Below are 18,074 nucleotides of genomic sequence, written 5' to 3'. Positions count from 1 at the left end.
TGACAAAGAGAATGTAAATTTTATTTAGTTAATGTGTCGAATATGTAATGATTTAAGGCTATAAGCCGATTATGGCTATTATGCTTAAGTTGAATTGGATTTGGAAATTTGATGCACTAAATGAGTGTTACAATGAATAAACTATGTCGTATATGTGCTGGTAGAGATATCACGATTTGTGATGATTAAATATCTAAAGAAAACCATGATGTGTATAAAATTATTATTATTAGTCATTTGTGGTAGCCGAATGTGGCTTGGTACTAAAGTGATTAAATGTGAACTTCGATGAGATAACTGTTAGTGATTGATGATATAAGTTATACATGATTGAAGTATAAGTTATGAAAGTGGGAAAGAACAGGTGAATTGTTTATCGAAAAATGATATCGGGCTTTGGGCCTAGCAGGCTATGATGCCTGTGAAATACTATTCGGGCCTTTGAGCCTAGCAGGCTATGATGCCGGTGAAATACTATTCGGGCCTTTGAGCCTAGCAGGCTATGATGCCGGTGAGATACTATTCGGGCTTTGAGCCTAGCAGGCTATGATGCCAGTGAGATATTATTCGGGCCTTTGAGCCTAGCAGGCTATAATGCTGGTTAGATACTATTCGGGCTTTCGAGCCTAACAGGCTATAATGCCGGTGAAATGATATCGGGCCTCGAGCCTAGCAGGTGAAATGCCGGTGATTAGAGAAAAGTCTAAGACTAAGGTACCTTGTGTTAGATTGACAAATGAATATACTCAATACGTTAAGTGGGCCAGGTATGCATTATGTATTCATATGTGAGTTTGATTTGAAGTGAATCATAAGTGTGTAATGTAATACATATGTGAACAAATGTTATAACTATATTTATGATCATGATACATCTGGTCAAGTTGTGAAAGTATGTGAAGGTATTTGATTTATTTATGTTATACGAATTCAGATTAAGTGTTATAAGAATGCTGAATGTGCATTATGTGCATGTGTATATTCGGCCAGATGCCAATATACCAAGAATATGGCCGCTTGAGAAATTGAATAATCGAAATATAATTGCGTTTATTTGTTTGCATTGCTTAAAACTTACTAAGCTTATGAATGCTTACTCCGTTGTTACATTCCTCTATTTTATAGATTGTTGGCTCCAGTTACTTGCTCGGGTTGGAGTTCGCCGGAGATATTATCACACTGTCGAGCTCACGCTAATGGTGTAAGTAAATCCTAGTATTTCGAGTCTATGGCATGTATAGGGTTTTAATGTTGAGTATGTGATATTATAATTTAGCAAAAGTTGGTGTCTTGTATTGATAAAGTGTTTTGGCCATGTAAATTGGCCTATGTTGGCTAGTAATGTTTTGGGCCTCGTAAGCCCATTTATGGGACAGATTGCATGTGAAAAGAAAAGTTTTAAATTGATTGAAATTTTTCAGCACGGTTTTTGTGTGATTGACTGAGTTTAAGTCGGGCAACACCTCGAACCCTGTTCCAGCGAGGGATACGGGCGAGGGGTGTTACAATTTCTACGCTATTTTCCAAACCATCCTTAAACATTTACATACACATTAATCATATTTCATAAACCAAATATACATGCCATCCATCACACTCATTAACCATAAGCAACCATAACTGCATTAAAGTATAAACACATTTGTGTGCATGCACCAATAATTAGGGTTACAACCCAAATAATCAATATGAGCCACCTCTCGTGACCATATACAAAATAATCACAATACTTTCATGAGCCAACACATTTGGCTAATCAATATGACACATAACAAAATGACCAAGTCCCTATACATGCCACACTCAAAATGATGAGACTAACTATACCCAAATAATCAACTGATAGTGTGATTGAGTCTCCGACGTCTTTCGATCCCCGAGCTAGCTTGGCTACACTATAAAAAAATGGAAAGGAAACGGGGCAAGCTTTGAAGCTTAGTAAGTTCATATGCAAATAAAATGCAACTTAAATAAGCATTAATCATACATTTAATATAATGAACATAACCTTGCATTTTCTTCATAAATATATACATGTTCTTACCACAAGTTCATCATATCTCATGTCATTATCTTGAGTTTGATGTACATACCTGTGCCACTTGCACATAATAACTTACTTTCTCATATTTGACGTATTCATCAAGATTACTCATTGAAATTCCTTTAGAACTATCCATTGAACACTCGAAATACTATCGGATACATCGGAATCTTGCACCAAAGTGCTTCATATGTAGCCAATGCTACCTCATGTCACATATCACATGCTGCTCGCTTTCGAGCTACTCACGAGTCTACTCACATAAGGTGTCAGGTATCCGCAACACATGCTGGACACCGGTAGAATATATGAGACCAGTACCCAGAATGCCAAAACATGTGTCACATACATCATGAACTCAGACTACAACTCAATGGGCTCAGATGTCACATATATCATGAACTCAGACCACAACTCGATGAGTTTAGATCACATAGTTCCTAGTGACATGTCACTTGTATCCTAAACTATTCCTAAGGTTCAAACAGGATTCTTCGATACCACATTTCTGTCGAACTTGCTCGTAGCTTCGATTTCAATACTCGTAGCACCAATCACATATTCATGAAGTAATCAAAGCATAATTCATTATAAAATTTAGGCAATAAACATATGATACAACATCATATTAAATATGTAAGTACTTATCATACATGCAATATTAAAGCATTTAAAGTATGGTACATGTTGCATTATTTGCAATTGAATTTACCTCAATACAAAATGATAGAAATGAGCCTAATCCTCATAAACTTCATTTTCCCCCGATGAAGACCTGAATCACGTTTTTCTTGATCTATAATGCCAAATTTAACTTGTTCAATACACACATTTCTCATATCGACCCATAACACATACTTTGGTAAAATTACCTTTTTACCCCTAACTTTTCACTTATTTACACTTTAGTCTTTAGGCTCGTAAAATGAAATGCATGCATTTTCTTTATTACCCAAGCCTAGCCGATTCAAATTCTAACTCATATCAGCCCATATTTCACATTAAACCACATTTCCACTACCCATTTCTTTATCTTTTACAAATAAGTCATTTTTTGGTGTTTTCACTAAAAATCACTTAGTAAAAGATGTTTATCATGCATCAAACTTTCATATTCCTCCATTAAAAATGAAAATACAACCATGTCACACATGGGTAAAATTTCATATATGAACCATACTTCAAAATGTGGCTAGAAATGGATAGATCATGATTCAAGGATCTCAAAAATGTAAAGAACATTAAAAACGGGGCTTAGGAGCACTTACAATCAAGCTTGAAAATATGAACAAAACCCTAGCTATGGCTTTTGGAAATTTCTGCTAGCACTTGGAGAAGATGAGCAAATTTTTAACATATTTTCCCTTTTTATTCTTTTATTAATCAAATGACCAAAATGCCCTTAAGGTATTTCTTTCAAAATTTTCCTATTCGTGCCCATTTTTGTCCAAAATTTTAGAACTTGGTCAAATTACTATTTAAGGACCTTTAATTAGTAATATAATGCAATTTCATGCCTGAAACTTCTAGAACACAAGTTTTACAACTTATTCAATTTAGTCCCTAAAGTTAAATTGGACATCTTAGGCATAAAATTTCTTCATGAAAATTTCACACAAACATGCAATCATATCATGGATCATCAAATAATCATAAAATAATTATTTCTATTTTAGATTTATGGTCTCAAAACCACTATTCTGACTAGACCCTAGTTTAGAATGTTATAATTCTCGCCCCTTTATGGATTTTCGTCCCCGAAAATCTTACTGGTAAAAAGGTTTGGGTATTGTTTCCTCATGGCATCCTTAGGCTCCCATGTACCCTCTTCAACCCCATGTCTTTGCCATAACACTTTCACAAGGCAATGCTTTTGTTTCTCAATTGTTTAACTTCTCGTGCCAAAATCTTTACAGGTTCCTCACCATAAGTCATATCCGGTTAAATCTCAACTTATGTCGGTGAAATCACACGTGAAAGATCTGATCGATAGCGGCGCAACATAGACACATGGAACACATTGTGAATATTTTCCAACTCAGATGGTAAAGCCAACCGATAGGCAACCGACCCTATTTTCTTGGTGATCTCATATGGTCCTATAAAACGAGGACTCAACTTGTCCTTCTTGCCAAATCTCAACACCTTTTTCCTCGAAGACACTTTCAAAAATACCTCACCACTAGCTTGATATTTTGTAACATATTGAATAAGGGTCTAGTCAAAACAGTGGTTTTGAGACCACAAATTCGAAATAGAAATAATTATTTTATGATATTTTGATGGTCCATGACATGATTGCATGTTTGTGTAAAATTTTAATGATGAAATTCTATGCCTAAGATGTCCAATTTGACTTTAGAGACCAAATTGAATAACTTGTAAACCTTGTGTTCTAGAAGCTTTAAGCATGAAATTGCATTGGATTATTAATTAGAGGTTCTTAAATGGGAACTTGACCAAGTTCTAAAATTTTGGACAAAAATGGGCATGAATAGGAAAATTTTGAAAGAAAGGCTTTAAGGACATTTTTGTCTTTTGGAAAATAAAAGAATAAAATGGGAAAAAGAAAGAAAAAATGATGTCTATCTTCTCTAAGGGTGCCGAAGTTTTCAAGGGACTTTATAGCCAGGGTTTTCAACATTTCAAGCTTGATTGTAAGTGCTCCCAAGCCCCCTTTTTAATGTTTTTTTTACATTTTTGAAGTTGCCATCAACCAATCTAGCTATTTCTACCATTATTTTGAGCTAGGGTTCATGTATGAAATTTGACCCATGTGTGACATGGTTGTATTTTGATGTTTAATGGAGGAATATGAATGTTTGATGTGTGATAAACATCTTTTGCTAGGTGATTTTTAGTGAAAACACCTAAAAAGGACTTGTTTGTAAAAGATGTAAAAATGAGTAGTAGAAATGTGAAATAAAGGAAAATATGGGTTGATATGAGTTAGAATATGAATCGGCTAGGCTTGGCTAACCAAGAAATTACATGCATTTCATTTTACGATCCTAGAGACTAAAATATAAATAAGTGAAAATTTAGGGGTAAAAATGTAATTTTACTAAAGTATGTGTTATAGGTCAATATAAGCAATGTATGCATTGAACAAGCTGAATTTGGTATTATAGATCAAGAAAAACGTGATTTGGGTCTTGATTGGGGGAAAACATTAAACTCGTTTCTATGTTTTTTGTACCGAGGTAAGTTCATTTGCAAATAATGCAACATGAACCATACTTTGAATGCTTTAATATTGCATGTATGGTAAGTACATACATATTTAATATGATGTTGTATCATGTATCTATTACCTAAATTTTATCATGAATTATGCTTTGATCATTCCATGAATATATGATCGGTGCCATGAGCATTGAAATCGACGTTATGAGCAAGTTTTACAGAAATGTGGTATCGAAGAATCCCATTTGAACCTTAGGAATAGTTAGGATGCAAGTGACATGTCACTAGGAACTATGTAATCTGAACCCGTTGGGTTATGGTCTAAGTTCATGATATATGTGACATTCGAACTCATTGAGTTGTGGTTTGAGTTCGTGATATATGTGACAAATGTTTTGGCATCCGAGTACTGGTCTCGTATATGTTATTGATGACGAGGTAGTCTGGCATGTGTTACAGATACCTAGCAACCTGCATGAGAAGACCCGTGAGTAGCTCGTAAACGAGCAACATGTGATCTGAGGTATGAAGTAGCATTGGCTACATATAAGGCACTTAGGTGAAAATTTCTGATGTATCCAATAGTATTCCAAGTGTTTAACGGATAGTTCAAAGAAGTTCTATGTTTAATCATAACGATTGCATCAAGACATGGAAGTAAGTTATAATGTGCAAGTGGGTACAGGTATGTGCACCGAACTCATGTGAATGACATGAAATATGATAAGCTCATGGTAAGAACATGTATTTATATATATATAAGGAATAAGTTTATGAGATTTGATAAAATGCAAGATTATGTCCGTTATGTTAAATGCATGATTCAAGCTTGTTTAAGTTACCTTTTATTTACATGTGAACTTACTAAGCTTTATGCTTACCCCCTTTCTTTTCCATCTCTTATAGTTTCACGAAGCTAGCTTGGGGATCGAAGAATGTCGGAGACTCAATCACACTATCAATTGAACATTTGGGTATAGTTAGTTTTATCATTTTGGATATGGCATGTATAGGGACTTGGCCCTTTTGTTATGTGTCATATTGATTAGCCAATGTGTTGGCTCATGATGCTATTATTATTATTTTGTATATGGCCATTAGAGGTGGCCCATATTGATTATTTTGGGCTGTAACCCTAATTAATGATGCATGCATGCAAATGTGCTTATGCTTAAATGTGGTTATAATTGCTTATGGTTAATGAGTGCGATGGATGACATGTATGATAAGTGTATGAATTATGATTAATGTGTTTGCCAATAAATGTGGTGCAAATGTATAACTTGAAAATAGGTTAGTAATGATAATAGTCAAGTATGAAATTGGTGTGGGATGCCATATGAAAGTATAATAATTTGGATAGGTGATATGTCGACATTGTCAAGTCATAATTTAAGCATGAATGTGTTTGCTTAATTGATTAAAGGTGTCATATTGTATGTCATGAAGTGGATCTAAGTTTGTGAGTGCTTAAGGGTGGCAAATGACTTGGAAAATAGCCTAGAAATTGTCCACACGGTTAGACACACAGGCATGTGTCTAGGCCGTGTGTGACACATGGTCTGCCCCATGGGCATGTGATCTGGACGTATGTCCCCTACACCCTAATTATGCAAAACAGAATCCCCAGTAGTAAAAAAAAAGGGCAGAGACACGACCATGTGTCTCAGCCGTGTAAAAGACACGGCCTTAGGACATGGGTGTGTGTTGAGGCCGTGTGAAGTCTGCACTAAAGTTTTGGAATTTAAGCACGGACGCGTGACTTGGCCGTGTGACCTTTTGGTCGATTTCGTCATAAGGGAGTTATAGGGCTGAGGACACGGGCGTGTCCCAAACCACACGGGCGTTTGTGACCACACGGCCTACCCACACTGGTGTGTGACTCTACAAATTAAGAAAATTTTCTAAGTCCTCCGATTATTTTCAAAGTTCTCGGTTTAGTCCCGAACCACCCTCGATGTATGTTTTGGGACTCGTAGGCCCATATAAGGGACAATTTGCACATGCATGAATGAATTTGATTTGAACGAAAATTTTATGGAGCTATTTTGTATGATTGGTTATGTTAAGTTTGGTAACGCCTCAAACCCTATCCCGGCTTTGGATACGGGTAAGGGGTGTTACATATTCAATTTCTTTCCATTTCAAATTTGCGTAGGATTTCTGCCTATCCAAAGTGGCTTTCAGACAATCACAAATTACCTTCACCTTCTCTTCGGTTTCTTTAACCATATCAACTCTTTGAATTTGATTTTCTTTGAGCTAGGTCCAATACAACGACGTTCGACACTTACACCCATATAATGCCTTATAAGGCGCCATTTTCAAACTCAATTGATAACTGTTGTTGTAGGAAAACTCTACCAACGGTAGGTACTTTTTCCGAATTACCTTGGAATTTCAATACACAACGTCGGAGCATGTCTTCCAAGATCTGAATCACTCGCTCAGATTGACCATCAGTCTGTGGATGAAAAGCAGTGCTAAAATTCAGCTTTGTACCCAAAGCTTCTTGTAACATTTTCCAAAACCGTGAAGTGAACCTCAGATCTCTATCCGATACAATCAATATAGGTGCTCCATGAAGTCTAATAATTTCACCAATTTACAATTCAGCTAACTTATCAAGTGAGTAATTGGTATGCACTGGAATAAAATGAGACGATTTATTCAGTCTATCGACAATAACCCATATGGCATCTTCTTTTCTTGAACTTAAAGACAAACCTATCATAAAATCCATAGTAATCCGGTCCCATTTCCACTCGGGAACCATGATGGGCTGAAGTAAACTTGAAGGTACTTGGTGTTCAGCCTTTACTTGCTGACAAACTAAGCATTTTGATACAAATTCTAAGATATCTCTTTTCATACCATTCCACCAATACATTTTCTTCAAGTCATTATACATTTTTGTACTGGCCAGGTGAATTGAAAAACAACTGTTGTGTGCCTCATGTAAAATATTCTAAATAAATTCAGTGTCCTTCGGAACACAAATCCTACCAAGAAGTCTCAAACAACCACCGGAGTCACTTGAAAAATCTGGTTCACTGCTGGACTCACACTGAATTCTCTTAGCTTGCAACTCTTTATCAACTTTCTAAGCATCACAAATCTATTGAAGAAAATTCGGTCTAGCTCTCAACTCATCCAGAATCAAACCATTATCAGACCAAGTTAGCCGTGTATTCATAGCCCTCAAGGCAAACAACGACTTCCTACTCAAAGCTTTGGTGACCACATTAGCCTTACCCAGATGATAATCAATTAGAAGCTCATAATATTTTAACAGTTCCAACCATCTTCGTTGCCGCAAGTTCAATTTCTTTTGATTCATCAAGTACTTAAGACTTGTGTAATCGGTATAGACATGGCCCTCTCACCAAATAAATAATGCTGCCAAATTTTCAAAGCAAACAGTATGGCGGCCAACTCTAAATCATGTGTTGGATAGTTCTTCTCGTGAGGCTTCAACTTGCTCGAAGCGTAAGCTACGACTTTACCCTCCTGCATAAGTACACATCCCAAACCATTTAAAGAAGCATCACTATAAATCACAAATTCCTTACCCAACTCAGGTTGTACCAGAACCGGAGCCTCAGTCAACACTGCCTTTAATTTCTCAAAACTCAGTTGGCACTTTTCTGTCCATTCGAACTTGACACTTTTTTGTAACAACCTCATCATTAGAGTAGCCATCATGGAGAATACTTTGACAAACTGTCTGTAATAATCGGCCAAGCCTAGAAAGCTTTTAACGTCAGTTACATTCTTCAGTGGTTTCCATTCAACAATAGCGGAGATCTTACTCGGGTCAACTCTAATACCATCAATCGAAATAATGTGGCCTAAGAATCCAACTTCTCGAAGCCAAAACTCACTTTTACTAAACTTAGCATACAATTGCTTGTCTCTTAAGGTTTGTAAAATAGATCTTAAGTGTTCAGCATGCTCGAATTCATCACAAGAATAAATCAATATGTCATCAATATAAACAACAAAAAATATATCCAAGTATGGTCGGAAAATACGGTTCATCAAGTCCATAAATGCAGCAGGAGCATTTGTTAAACTAAAAGGCATGACAAGAAATTCATAGTGACCATACGTCGTCCAAAAAGTAGTTTTCGGCACATTCGAGTCTTTCACTCTCAACTGGTATTAACAGGACCTCAAGTCTATTTTAGAAAACCATGTCACTCCTTTCAATTGATTAAATAAGTCATCACTCCTTGGAAAAGGACACTTATTCTTAATCGTTACCTTATTGAGCTATCGGTAATCTATACATATCCTCATAAATCTATCTTTCTTTTTCACGAATAATACCGGAACATCCCACGGAGAAAAGCTCGGTCTCACAAAACCCTTGTCAGTTGATTCTTGCAACTGTGACTTCAGTTCATTCAATTCAATCTGGGCCATTCTATATGGAGCAATTGAAGTAGGTGCTGTACTAGGGACTAACTCAATACGAAACTCAACTTCCCTAATAGGAGGTTATCCAGGCAGCTTTTTTGGGAACACATTTGGATACTCACATACAAGAGGCACTAATTCAATCTTCAATTCAGATTCTTTTGTATTCAACACATAAGCCAAATGAGCTCCGCATCATTTTCTAATACATTTTTGAGCAGACATCGAAGAAATCAATATTGGCAACTTAGCTGACTCATCTGATTCAACCCGAAGAATTTCACCATTTTCACATTTCAATTCAATAACTTTTTTTCTACAATTTACTATAACATAATGAAATGTCAATCAATCCATGCCCAATATAACATCAAATTCATCGAACAGCATTAACATTAAGTTAGCCGGAAAACAATGATCTTTAATCATCAAAGGACATTTCTTACATACCTTATCAACTAAAACATGCTTGCCTAATGGGTTTGACACTTTAATCATAAATTCTGTAGACTCCATAAGCATATTCATACTAGATACCAATTTCATGCACACATATGAATGAGTAGAACCAGGGTCAATCAAGGCAATAACAAAAGTGTCATAGAGAGAAAAAGTACCTGTAATCACGTCTGGAGAAGATACATCCTTACGCGTACGTACGGCATAGGCTCTAGCCGAAGCTCTAGCTTCGGATTTCACTGGTGTATCCCTTGTTACATTTTTACTACTAGCCCCATTACCGACATTTCTCGAGGGTCTCCCCTTTTTAGTCATACTACCTAACCTTGTACTCTGAAATTTTTCTTTCTCGACCATCTCAGGACAATCCTTGATATAGTGGTCTTCAGAACCACATCGGAAACAAGATCCATCGCTTGAGATTTAAAACCTGAATTCTGCTTCTTACGATATCTGTATGAATGCCCAGCCAAAAATTAAGAATGGGAATACATATCTTTGGATTTCTTCGACTGGATGGGAGTGACTTGCTTATCGGCCTCTTTCTTATATCTCTAGCCTCTGCCTCAGCTTTTATCTTTTCCTTGGTCAGTTCCTCAGCTTTACAAGCCCGGTCAACGAGCACAACAATTTTCTTTAGCTCAAGAATACCCACTAACACTTTGATGTCCTCATTAGGTTTGTCTTCAAACCTTCTACACATTTTAGCCTCAAAGGATACACACTCTCGAGCATATTTACTGAGCCGTATAAACTCTCTTTCGTACTCAGTAACTGACATGCGGCCTTGTTTCAAATCAAGAAATTCCTTACACTTTTGATCGATGAATCGCTCACTGATGTATTTCTTTTGGAACTCCTCTTGAAAGAATTCCCAGGTAACCCTTTCTTTTGGAACCACTGAAATTAGCGTCTTCCACCAATGTTATGCTGCGTTTCTCAACTAGGAAATAACACACTTCAAACATTCTTTAGGTGTACACGATAGTTCATCGAATACTCAAATAGAATTCTCAAGCCAAAATTTCACTTTGTCTAGGTCATCATTAGCATTGGCCCTAAATTCCTTGGCTCTTTGCTTTCGAATTTTATCAACTGGGGTTCTATGAAATCTCATAAATTCCATACCTTGGGGTACGGGTTGGGGATTTGGAGGGGGTGGAGGAGGTTGAGCGTTTGGGTTCGTTCGAACGAACTCCGTGTACCAAGCATCCATCATATAGAGAAAGGCTTCTCTGCCTCCTTCTCATCTACGAATAGTTATGGGTATACTATCAGACACGGCATTGCTCCTTTAGTGGGGAGTAGATGTGTTACTTTCAACATCATACGCCACTACTTTGTCGGGATCCATTACTATATGAAAAACACAGTTTAAAATCGATAGGAGTCGTCACAGTATCACAATTTATGCATGGCATGTATAGCTAGACTCAAACACATGCTACGTAGTCTGAGAATCAACCAAACCGTCGCTCTTATATCACTAAATGTAACACCCCTTACCTGTATCCGATGTCGAGACAAGGTTCGAGGCATTATAAGACTTAAACATAAACATTCATACAAAATCCGAACATAAAATTTGGTCCAAATTAAAATTATTCAATCACATGCATATTGTCCCTTATACAAGCCCAAGAGGCCCAAAACATATGTTGGGAATTGTTTGGGACTAAACTGAAAACTTTTGGAACTTTTACTACACTTAGAAAATTTTCATACTTTGGAGAGTTACACGCCCCGTTGTGTGGCCACACACGCCCGTGTGGGTAGGCCTTGTGGTCACACACACCCGTGTGGCTTGGGACACGCCCGTATCCTCAACCCATGTAAATCTCTAACTATGATGTCATCAACTAAATAAGGTCATATAGCCAAGTCACACGCTTATGTGCTTAGGCCATGTGGCGAATTAAATTCCAAAAATTAAGTGCAGACTTCACACGGCCTGGGCACACGCCCATGTCCTAAGGCCATGTCCTTCACACGGATGAGACACACAGTCGTGTCTCTACCCGTGTGTTTACTATTGGTCATTCTATTTTGCATAATTAGGGTTCACGGGACATACGGCCGGATCACATGCCCATGGGGCAGACTGTGTGTCACACATGGCCAAGACACATGCTCGTGTGTCTAACCGTGTGGGCAATTTCTAGGCTATTTTCCAAGCCAATTTCCACCCTTAAACATTTACATACACAGTAATCATATTTCATACACCAAACATACATGCCATCCATCACACTCATTAACCATAAGCAACCATAACTACATTAAATCATAAACATATTTGCATGCATGCACCAATAATTAGGATTACAACCAAAATAATCAATATGAGCCACCTTTCATGACCAAATACAAAATAATCACAATACTTTCATGAGCCAACATATTTGGCTAATCAATACGACACATAACAAAAAGACAAAGTCCCTATACATGCCACACTCAAAATGATGAGACTAACTATACCCAAATATTCAATTGATAGTGTGATCGAGTCTCCAATATCCTCCGATCCCTAAGCTAGTTGGCGACACTATAAAAAAATAAAAAGGAAAGGGGGTAAGCTTTGAAGCTTAGTAAGTTCACATGCAAATAAAATGCAACTTAAACAAGCATTAATCATACATTTAACATAATGAACATAAAATTGCATTTTATCAAATCTCTTAAACTTATTCTTCATATATATATACATGTTCTTGCCACAAGTTCATCATATCTCATGTCATTCTCATGAGTTCGATGTACATACCTGTGCCACTTGTATATAATAACTTACTTTCTCGTCTTTGACGTATTCATTAAGATTACTCATTGAACTTCCTTTAGAACTACCATATGAACACTCAGAATACTGTCGGATACATCCGAATCTCACACCTAAGTGCCTCATATGTAGCCAATGCTACCTCATATGACATATCACATGTTGCTCGCTTTCGAGCTGCTCATGGGTCTGCTCACATAGGTTGTTGATAAACCATAATTTATGCATATTATTAGCCCATGCTTAACAATTTTTATGGATGATTTTCCCTTATAAGTGGTGAATTCGATGCTCCTAATGCCTTAATTTCATGTTTTATACTTAAGAGAGCATAGAAGAGAAAAATGAATGAAAAATGGGCCAAAAATGGAAAAAATGGGCCAAAGTACGAAATCAAAACGGCCTAGACTTCCTCACACAGGCAGATCACACGGCCATGTCAATTTGCCAGAATCGAAGCACGACTCACAGGGTAGACCACACGGCCGTGCCTATTTAACAGACTCAAGCACGGCTTAACGTAATCGTACACGGGCGTGTCCCTGTCAAGCCCAAGTTGAGTCCAATTCGGAAAATGCCAATTTTGAGGGCTTCTAGGAATTCTAAAGCCTATAAATACACCCAGAAGGAAGAGGAGAGGACACAGAGAGAAGGAGGCAAGGAACTGCTCAAGGGAAGTCGATTGATCCATCTTAGAAGCCGGATTCACCATCAAGACTGAAGATCTCCCCTCAATTTCCCTCCAGGAGTTTTGGGTTTTCTTTATGTTTTGTATTCATTATTCTTCTGAGATGTTTTCCTTTTCAGTTATGAACTAAATCCCCTAAATACCTAAGGGGAATGAAACCTAAGACGAATCTTGTTAGTCTTTTCTGAGTTGTATGATAAATATTTAACTTGTTCTTAATTATGAGTTCTTAATTCTTGTTTTGGTATTCCAGGATACTGATTCAAGATAAACTCTTATTCAGAGGAGGAATAGACCCTGTCTAAGAGTACATTTGTCATAATTAAGCGGAGTTGATTGCGCGCCTAGAGATAGGGTGACAAGATTTTGCCAGATTAGGGTGAAACCTAATAAGGGGATCTATAGATCGAGTTAATGAAACCCTAGGGTGTTAATTAGTGAAAAGTCTCAATTATTCAATCTAGGGATTAGACATTATTAGTCTTGAATAGGGATAATAACATAACTTAGGGATCTCTGCGGAACAAGTTAAATGAATAAATCATCCGATTCGGAGTCAGAATAACAAGTGAAGTCTAGGTGGATTCTTCCTTAGGTATTGTCTTAATTCAATCATTTTTCCAAAAAGAATTCCCCAATTCTATTTTCTGTGAATTCCTAGTTTAGATAATTAGTTAGTTAAAACAAAACCCCCTTATTCTTAAGCTAGATACTAAAAAGACAGTCATTACTAGTACTTTTAGTTCTTTTGGGTTCGGTAATCCGGTCTTGCTAAAGCTATACTATTGTTCGATAGGTACACTTGTCTACATTCTGATAATAGTTAGTTTCAAGAATGATTCTTTATAAATATTTAAAACCTGTCACATGAAAATCGTGATCAAGTTTTTGGTGCCGTTGCCGGGGAACTAAGATATTAGGAACACTCAATTTTTATTACTTTAGCCATTTATTTTTCTTGAAATTTAATTTAATTTAATTTTTATTATTATTTATTAATCTACTTTTTTTTCTTTCTCTTGGCAGGTTTTTATAGTTTATGACTAGAAGAACCCCATCAGGACCATTACTTTTTTACGAAGAAATCGATCGCACAGTTCGCAGAAACCAAAGAGAAATAAGGCGAAGCTTAAGATACACAGAGAACGAGCAAGAGGACGATAGTCAAACCCCAATTGAGGAGATGGCTGACAGCTACCTCCTACGATACCCGTTGAACTAGCCAATCAAAATCCTACTCCTCGTACTATGTATGATTATGCCAAACCTACTTTAACAGGAACTGAGTCAAGTATAGTTAGACCTGCTATTTTTGCGAATGATTTTGAACTAAAACCTAACACTATTCAAATGATACAACAATTTGTTCAGTTTAATGGTTTGTAGGATAAGGATCCAAATACTCACTTGGCAAATTTCCAGGAATTCTGCGATACATTTAAAATTAATGGCATTTCTGACGATGCCATTCATCTTTGGTTATTCCCTTTTTCATTGAGGAACAAGGCTAAATTGTGGTTGAACTCATTACCACGAGGATCAATCACTACTTGGGAACAAATGACCAAAAAATTTCTATTAAAATATTTTTTGCCGGCTAAAATGGCCAAATTACGTAATGGTATCTCTTCGTTTGTGCAGATAGACTTAGAAACTCTTTACGATGCATGGGAGAGATACAAGGACTTACTGAGAAGGCACCCTCACCATGGGTTACCGCTTTGGCTACAGGTTCAAACATTCCATAATAGCCTGAATCCTTCGACTCGACAAATGGTTGACGTAGCTGCTGGCGGAACCGTTAATAATAAAACACCTGAAAATGCTTATGAGTTTATAGAGGAGATGTCACTGAATAACTATCAGTGGCAAGTCATGAGGACTAAGCCAACTAAAACAGAAAACGTTTGTAACGTCGATTTGGTTACTATGCTACCAAACCAGGTAGAACTTCTAAATAAAAAGATTGATGGTTTACTTGGTTCTACCCAGGTACATCCAGTAATGAGGTGCGAGACGAATGGAGAAGGAGCATGCACAGAGTTCAATATATGGGTAATAATAACTCTAGACCCCAAAATAACCCATATAGCAATACTTATAATGCAGGTTGGAGGAACCATCCCAATTTCTTATGGGGCGGTCAAGGAAATCAAAGACCACAACATCCTTTAGGTTTTCAACAACCACCTTATCAACAGGAAAAGAAACTGAAACTTGAAGAGATGTTGTCTAAATTTATCTTGGTGTCAGAAACCCACTTCCAGAATACCGAGACAGCACTTAAAAATCAACAAGCACCGATCCAAGGGCTCAAAACCTAGATAGGCCGACTTTCCAAACTAATTTCGGAAAAACCACTAGGAAGTTTACCTAGTAACACCAAATCAAAAGAGCATGTAAAAATAGTTACACTAAGGAGTGGGAAAGTGCTAGCAGAATTTGAAAAAAAGCTAACACAAGAGGCCGTGATGAGTGAAAGGGGGGAAGAAAAACCCAAAAATAGTGACAAACCAGTGCCGAAGGAATATAAACCACCAGTTCCATACCCAGTAAAATTGAAAAAATACCGCATTGACGCACAATTCGGTAAGTTTCTTTAACTTTTTAAGCAATTACATATAAACTTACCTTTTGTTGGAGCCATCTCGCAGATTCCTACATATGCAAAATTTTTGAAGGAGCTTCTAACAAATGAAAGGAAGTTCGAGGACTTATCTATAGTAGAACTCAACGAGGAGTGCTTAGGCATATTCCAAAACAAACTGCCAACCAAACTGAAAGATCCAGGAAGTTTTACTATCCCTTGTTTAATTGGTAGTCTGAATGTTGAGAAAGCACTAGTTGATTTAGGTGCTAGTATTAATTTGATGCCATATAAAATGTTCAAACAACTTGGTCTTAGGGAACCTAAACCTACAAGGATGAGTATTCAATTAGTCGATAGATCTGTTAAATATCCTAGGGTTATTATTGAGTACTTGTGAAAATAGATAAATTCATATTTCCTGTTGACTTTGTTGTGCTTGACATGGACGAAGATGTGGAAGTGCCCTTAATTTTAGGGTGCCCTCTTTTAGCCACTGCTAGGCGGTAATTGATGTGGGTGACGGTAAATTCGTACTTAGAGTAGGTGACAAGAAGATTATATTTAAAACTTATGATGCTATGAGGTTTTCTAGGGAACAGGATGATTCATGTTATTTTATTGACTTTATTGATCATACTGCTCAAGACTCTTTTTAGGAAATTATGCAGAAGGACACGACGGAACTGTATCTAGCTCAAGAAGAGGAGATAGATGATGAACCTAATGAGCATTCTTCAAGTCAAGTAGAATATGAGGGAATTAAGATAAACGATGAAATTAAGCAAAAACCCTCTATTGAAGAGCCTCCCAAACTGGAACTTAAATAATTACCAAACCACTTGGAATACGTATTCCTTGGAAATAATTCTACATTACCAGTTATTATTGCTTCTAACTTGCAACCCAAGGAGAAAGAGGAATTGATCCAAGTATTAAAAGAACATAAAAAGTCCATAGCTTGGAAAATTTCCGACATTAAAGGAATCAGCCCTTCTTTTTGCATCCACAAAATTTTGATGGAAGATGAATACAAACCATGTGTGCAAGCTCAAAGACGACTGAACCCCAACATGAAGGAAGTTGTTAAAGCCGAGGTAATTAAACTTCTAGATGTTGGATTTATTTATCCTATTTCTGACAGTTCTTGGGTAAGTCCAGTGCAAGTTGTCCCTAAGAAAATAGGCATGACGGTTGTGACCAATAAGAAGAATGAATTAATCCGAACAAGGGCAGTCACAGGATGGAGAGTTTGCATTGACTACAGGAAACTGAATGATGCCACGAAAAAAGATCACTTTCTCTTGCCATTCATTAACCAAATGTTGGAAAGATTATCCAGGCACATGTATTACTGCTTTTTAGACGGGCTCTCTGGCTACTTCCAAATCCCAATAGCTCCTCAAGATCAAGAAAAAACGACATTCACATGCCCATATGATACGTTCGCTTATCATAGAATGCCTTTTGGATTATGTAATGCTCCTGCCACTTTTCAGCGTTGTATGATGGCCATCTTTGATGAACTCGTGGAAGATATCATGGAAGTATTTATGGACGATTTCCCGGTATTCAGTAACTCTTTCCATCTCTGCCTTAAAAATTTAAAATGAGTTTTAATAAGATGTGAGGAAACGAACCTTGTGCTTAACTGAGAGAAATGTCACTTCATGGTTCAATAAGGTATTGTATTAGGGCATAAAATTTCTAGTAAAGGGATCGAAGTGGACAAATCTAAAATAGAAACAATTGAAAAATTACCCCCTCTTAGTTCGGTTAAGGCTATTAGAAGCTTTTTAGGACATGCTGGTTTTTATAGAAGATTTATTAAGGTTTTTCTAAAATAGCTAAGCCTTTGACTAAATTACTAGAAAAAGATATACCTTTTAATTTCAATTAAGAGTGT

Source organism: Gossypium hirsutum, chromosome A13, assembly GCF_007990345.1.
Source record: "Gossypium hirsutum isolate 1008001.06 chromosome A13, Gossypium_hirsutum_v2.1, whole genome shotgun sequence".
NCBI lineage: Eukaryota > Viridiplantae > Streptophyta > Magnoliopsida > Malvales > Malvaceae > Gossypium > Gossypium hirsutum.
This window is presented reverse-complemented; position numbering follows the sequence as displayed.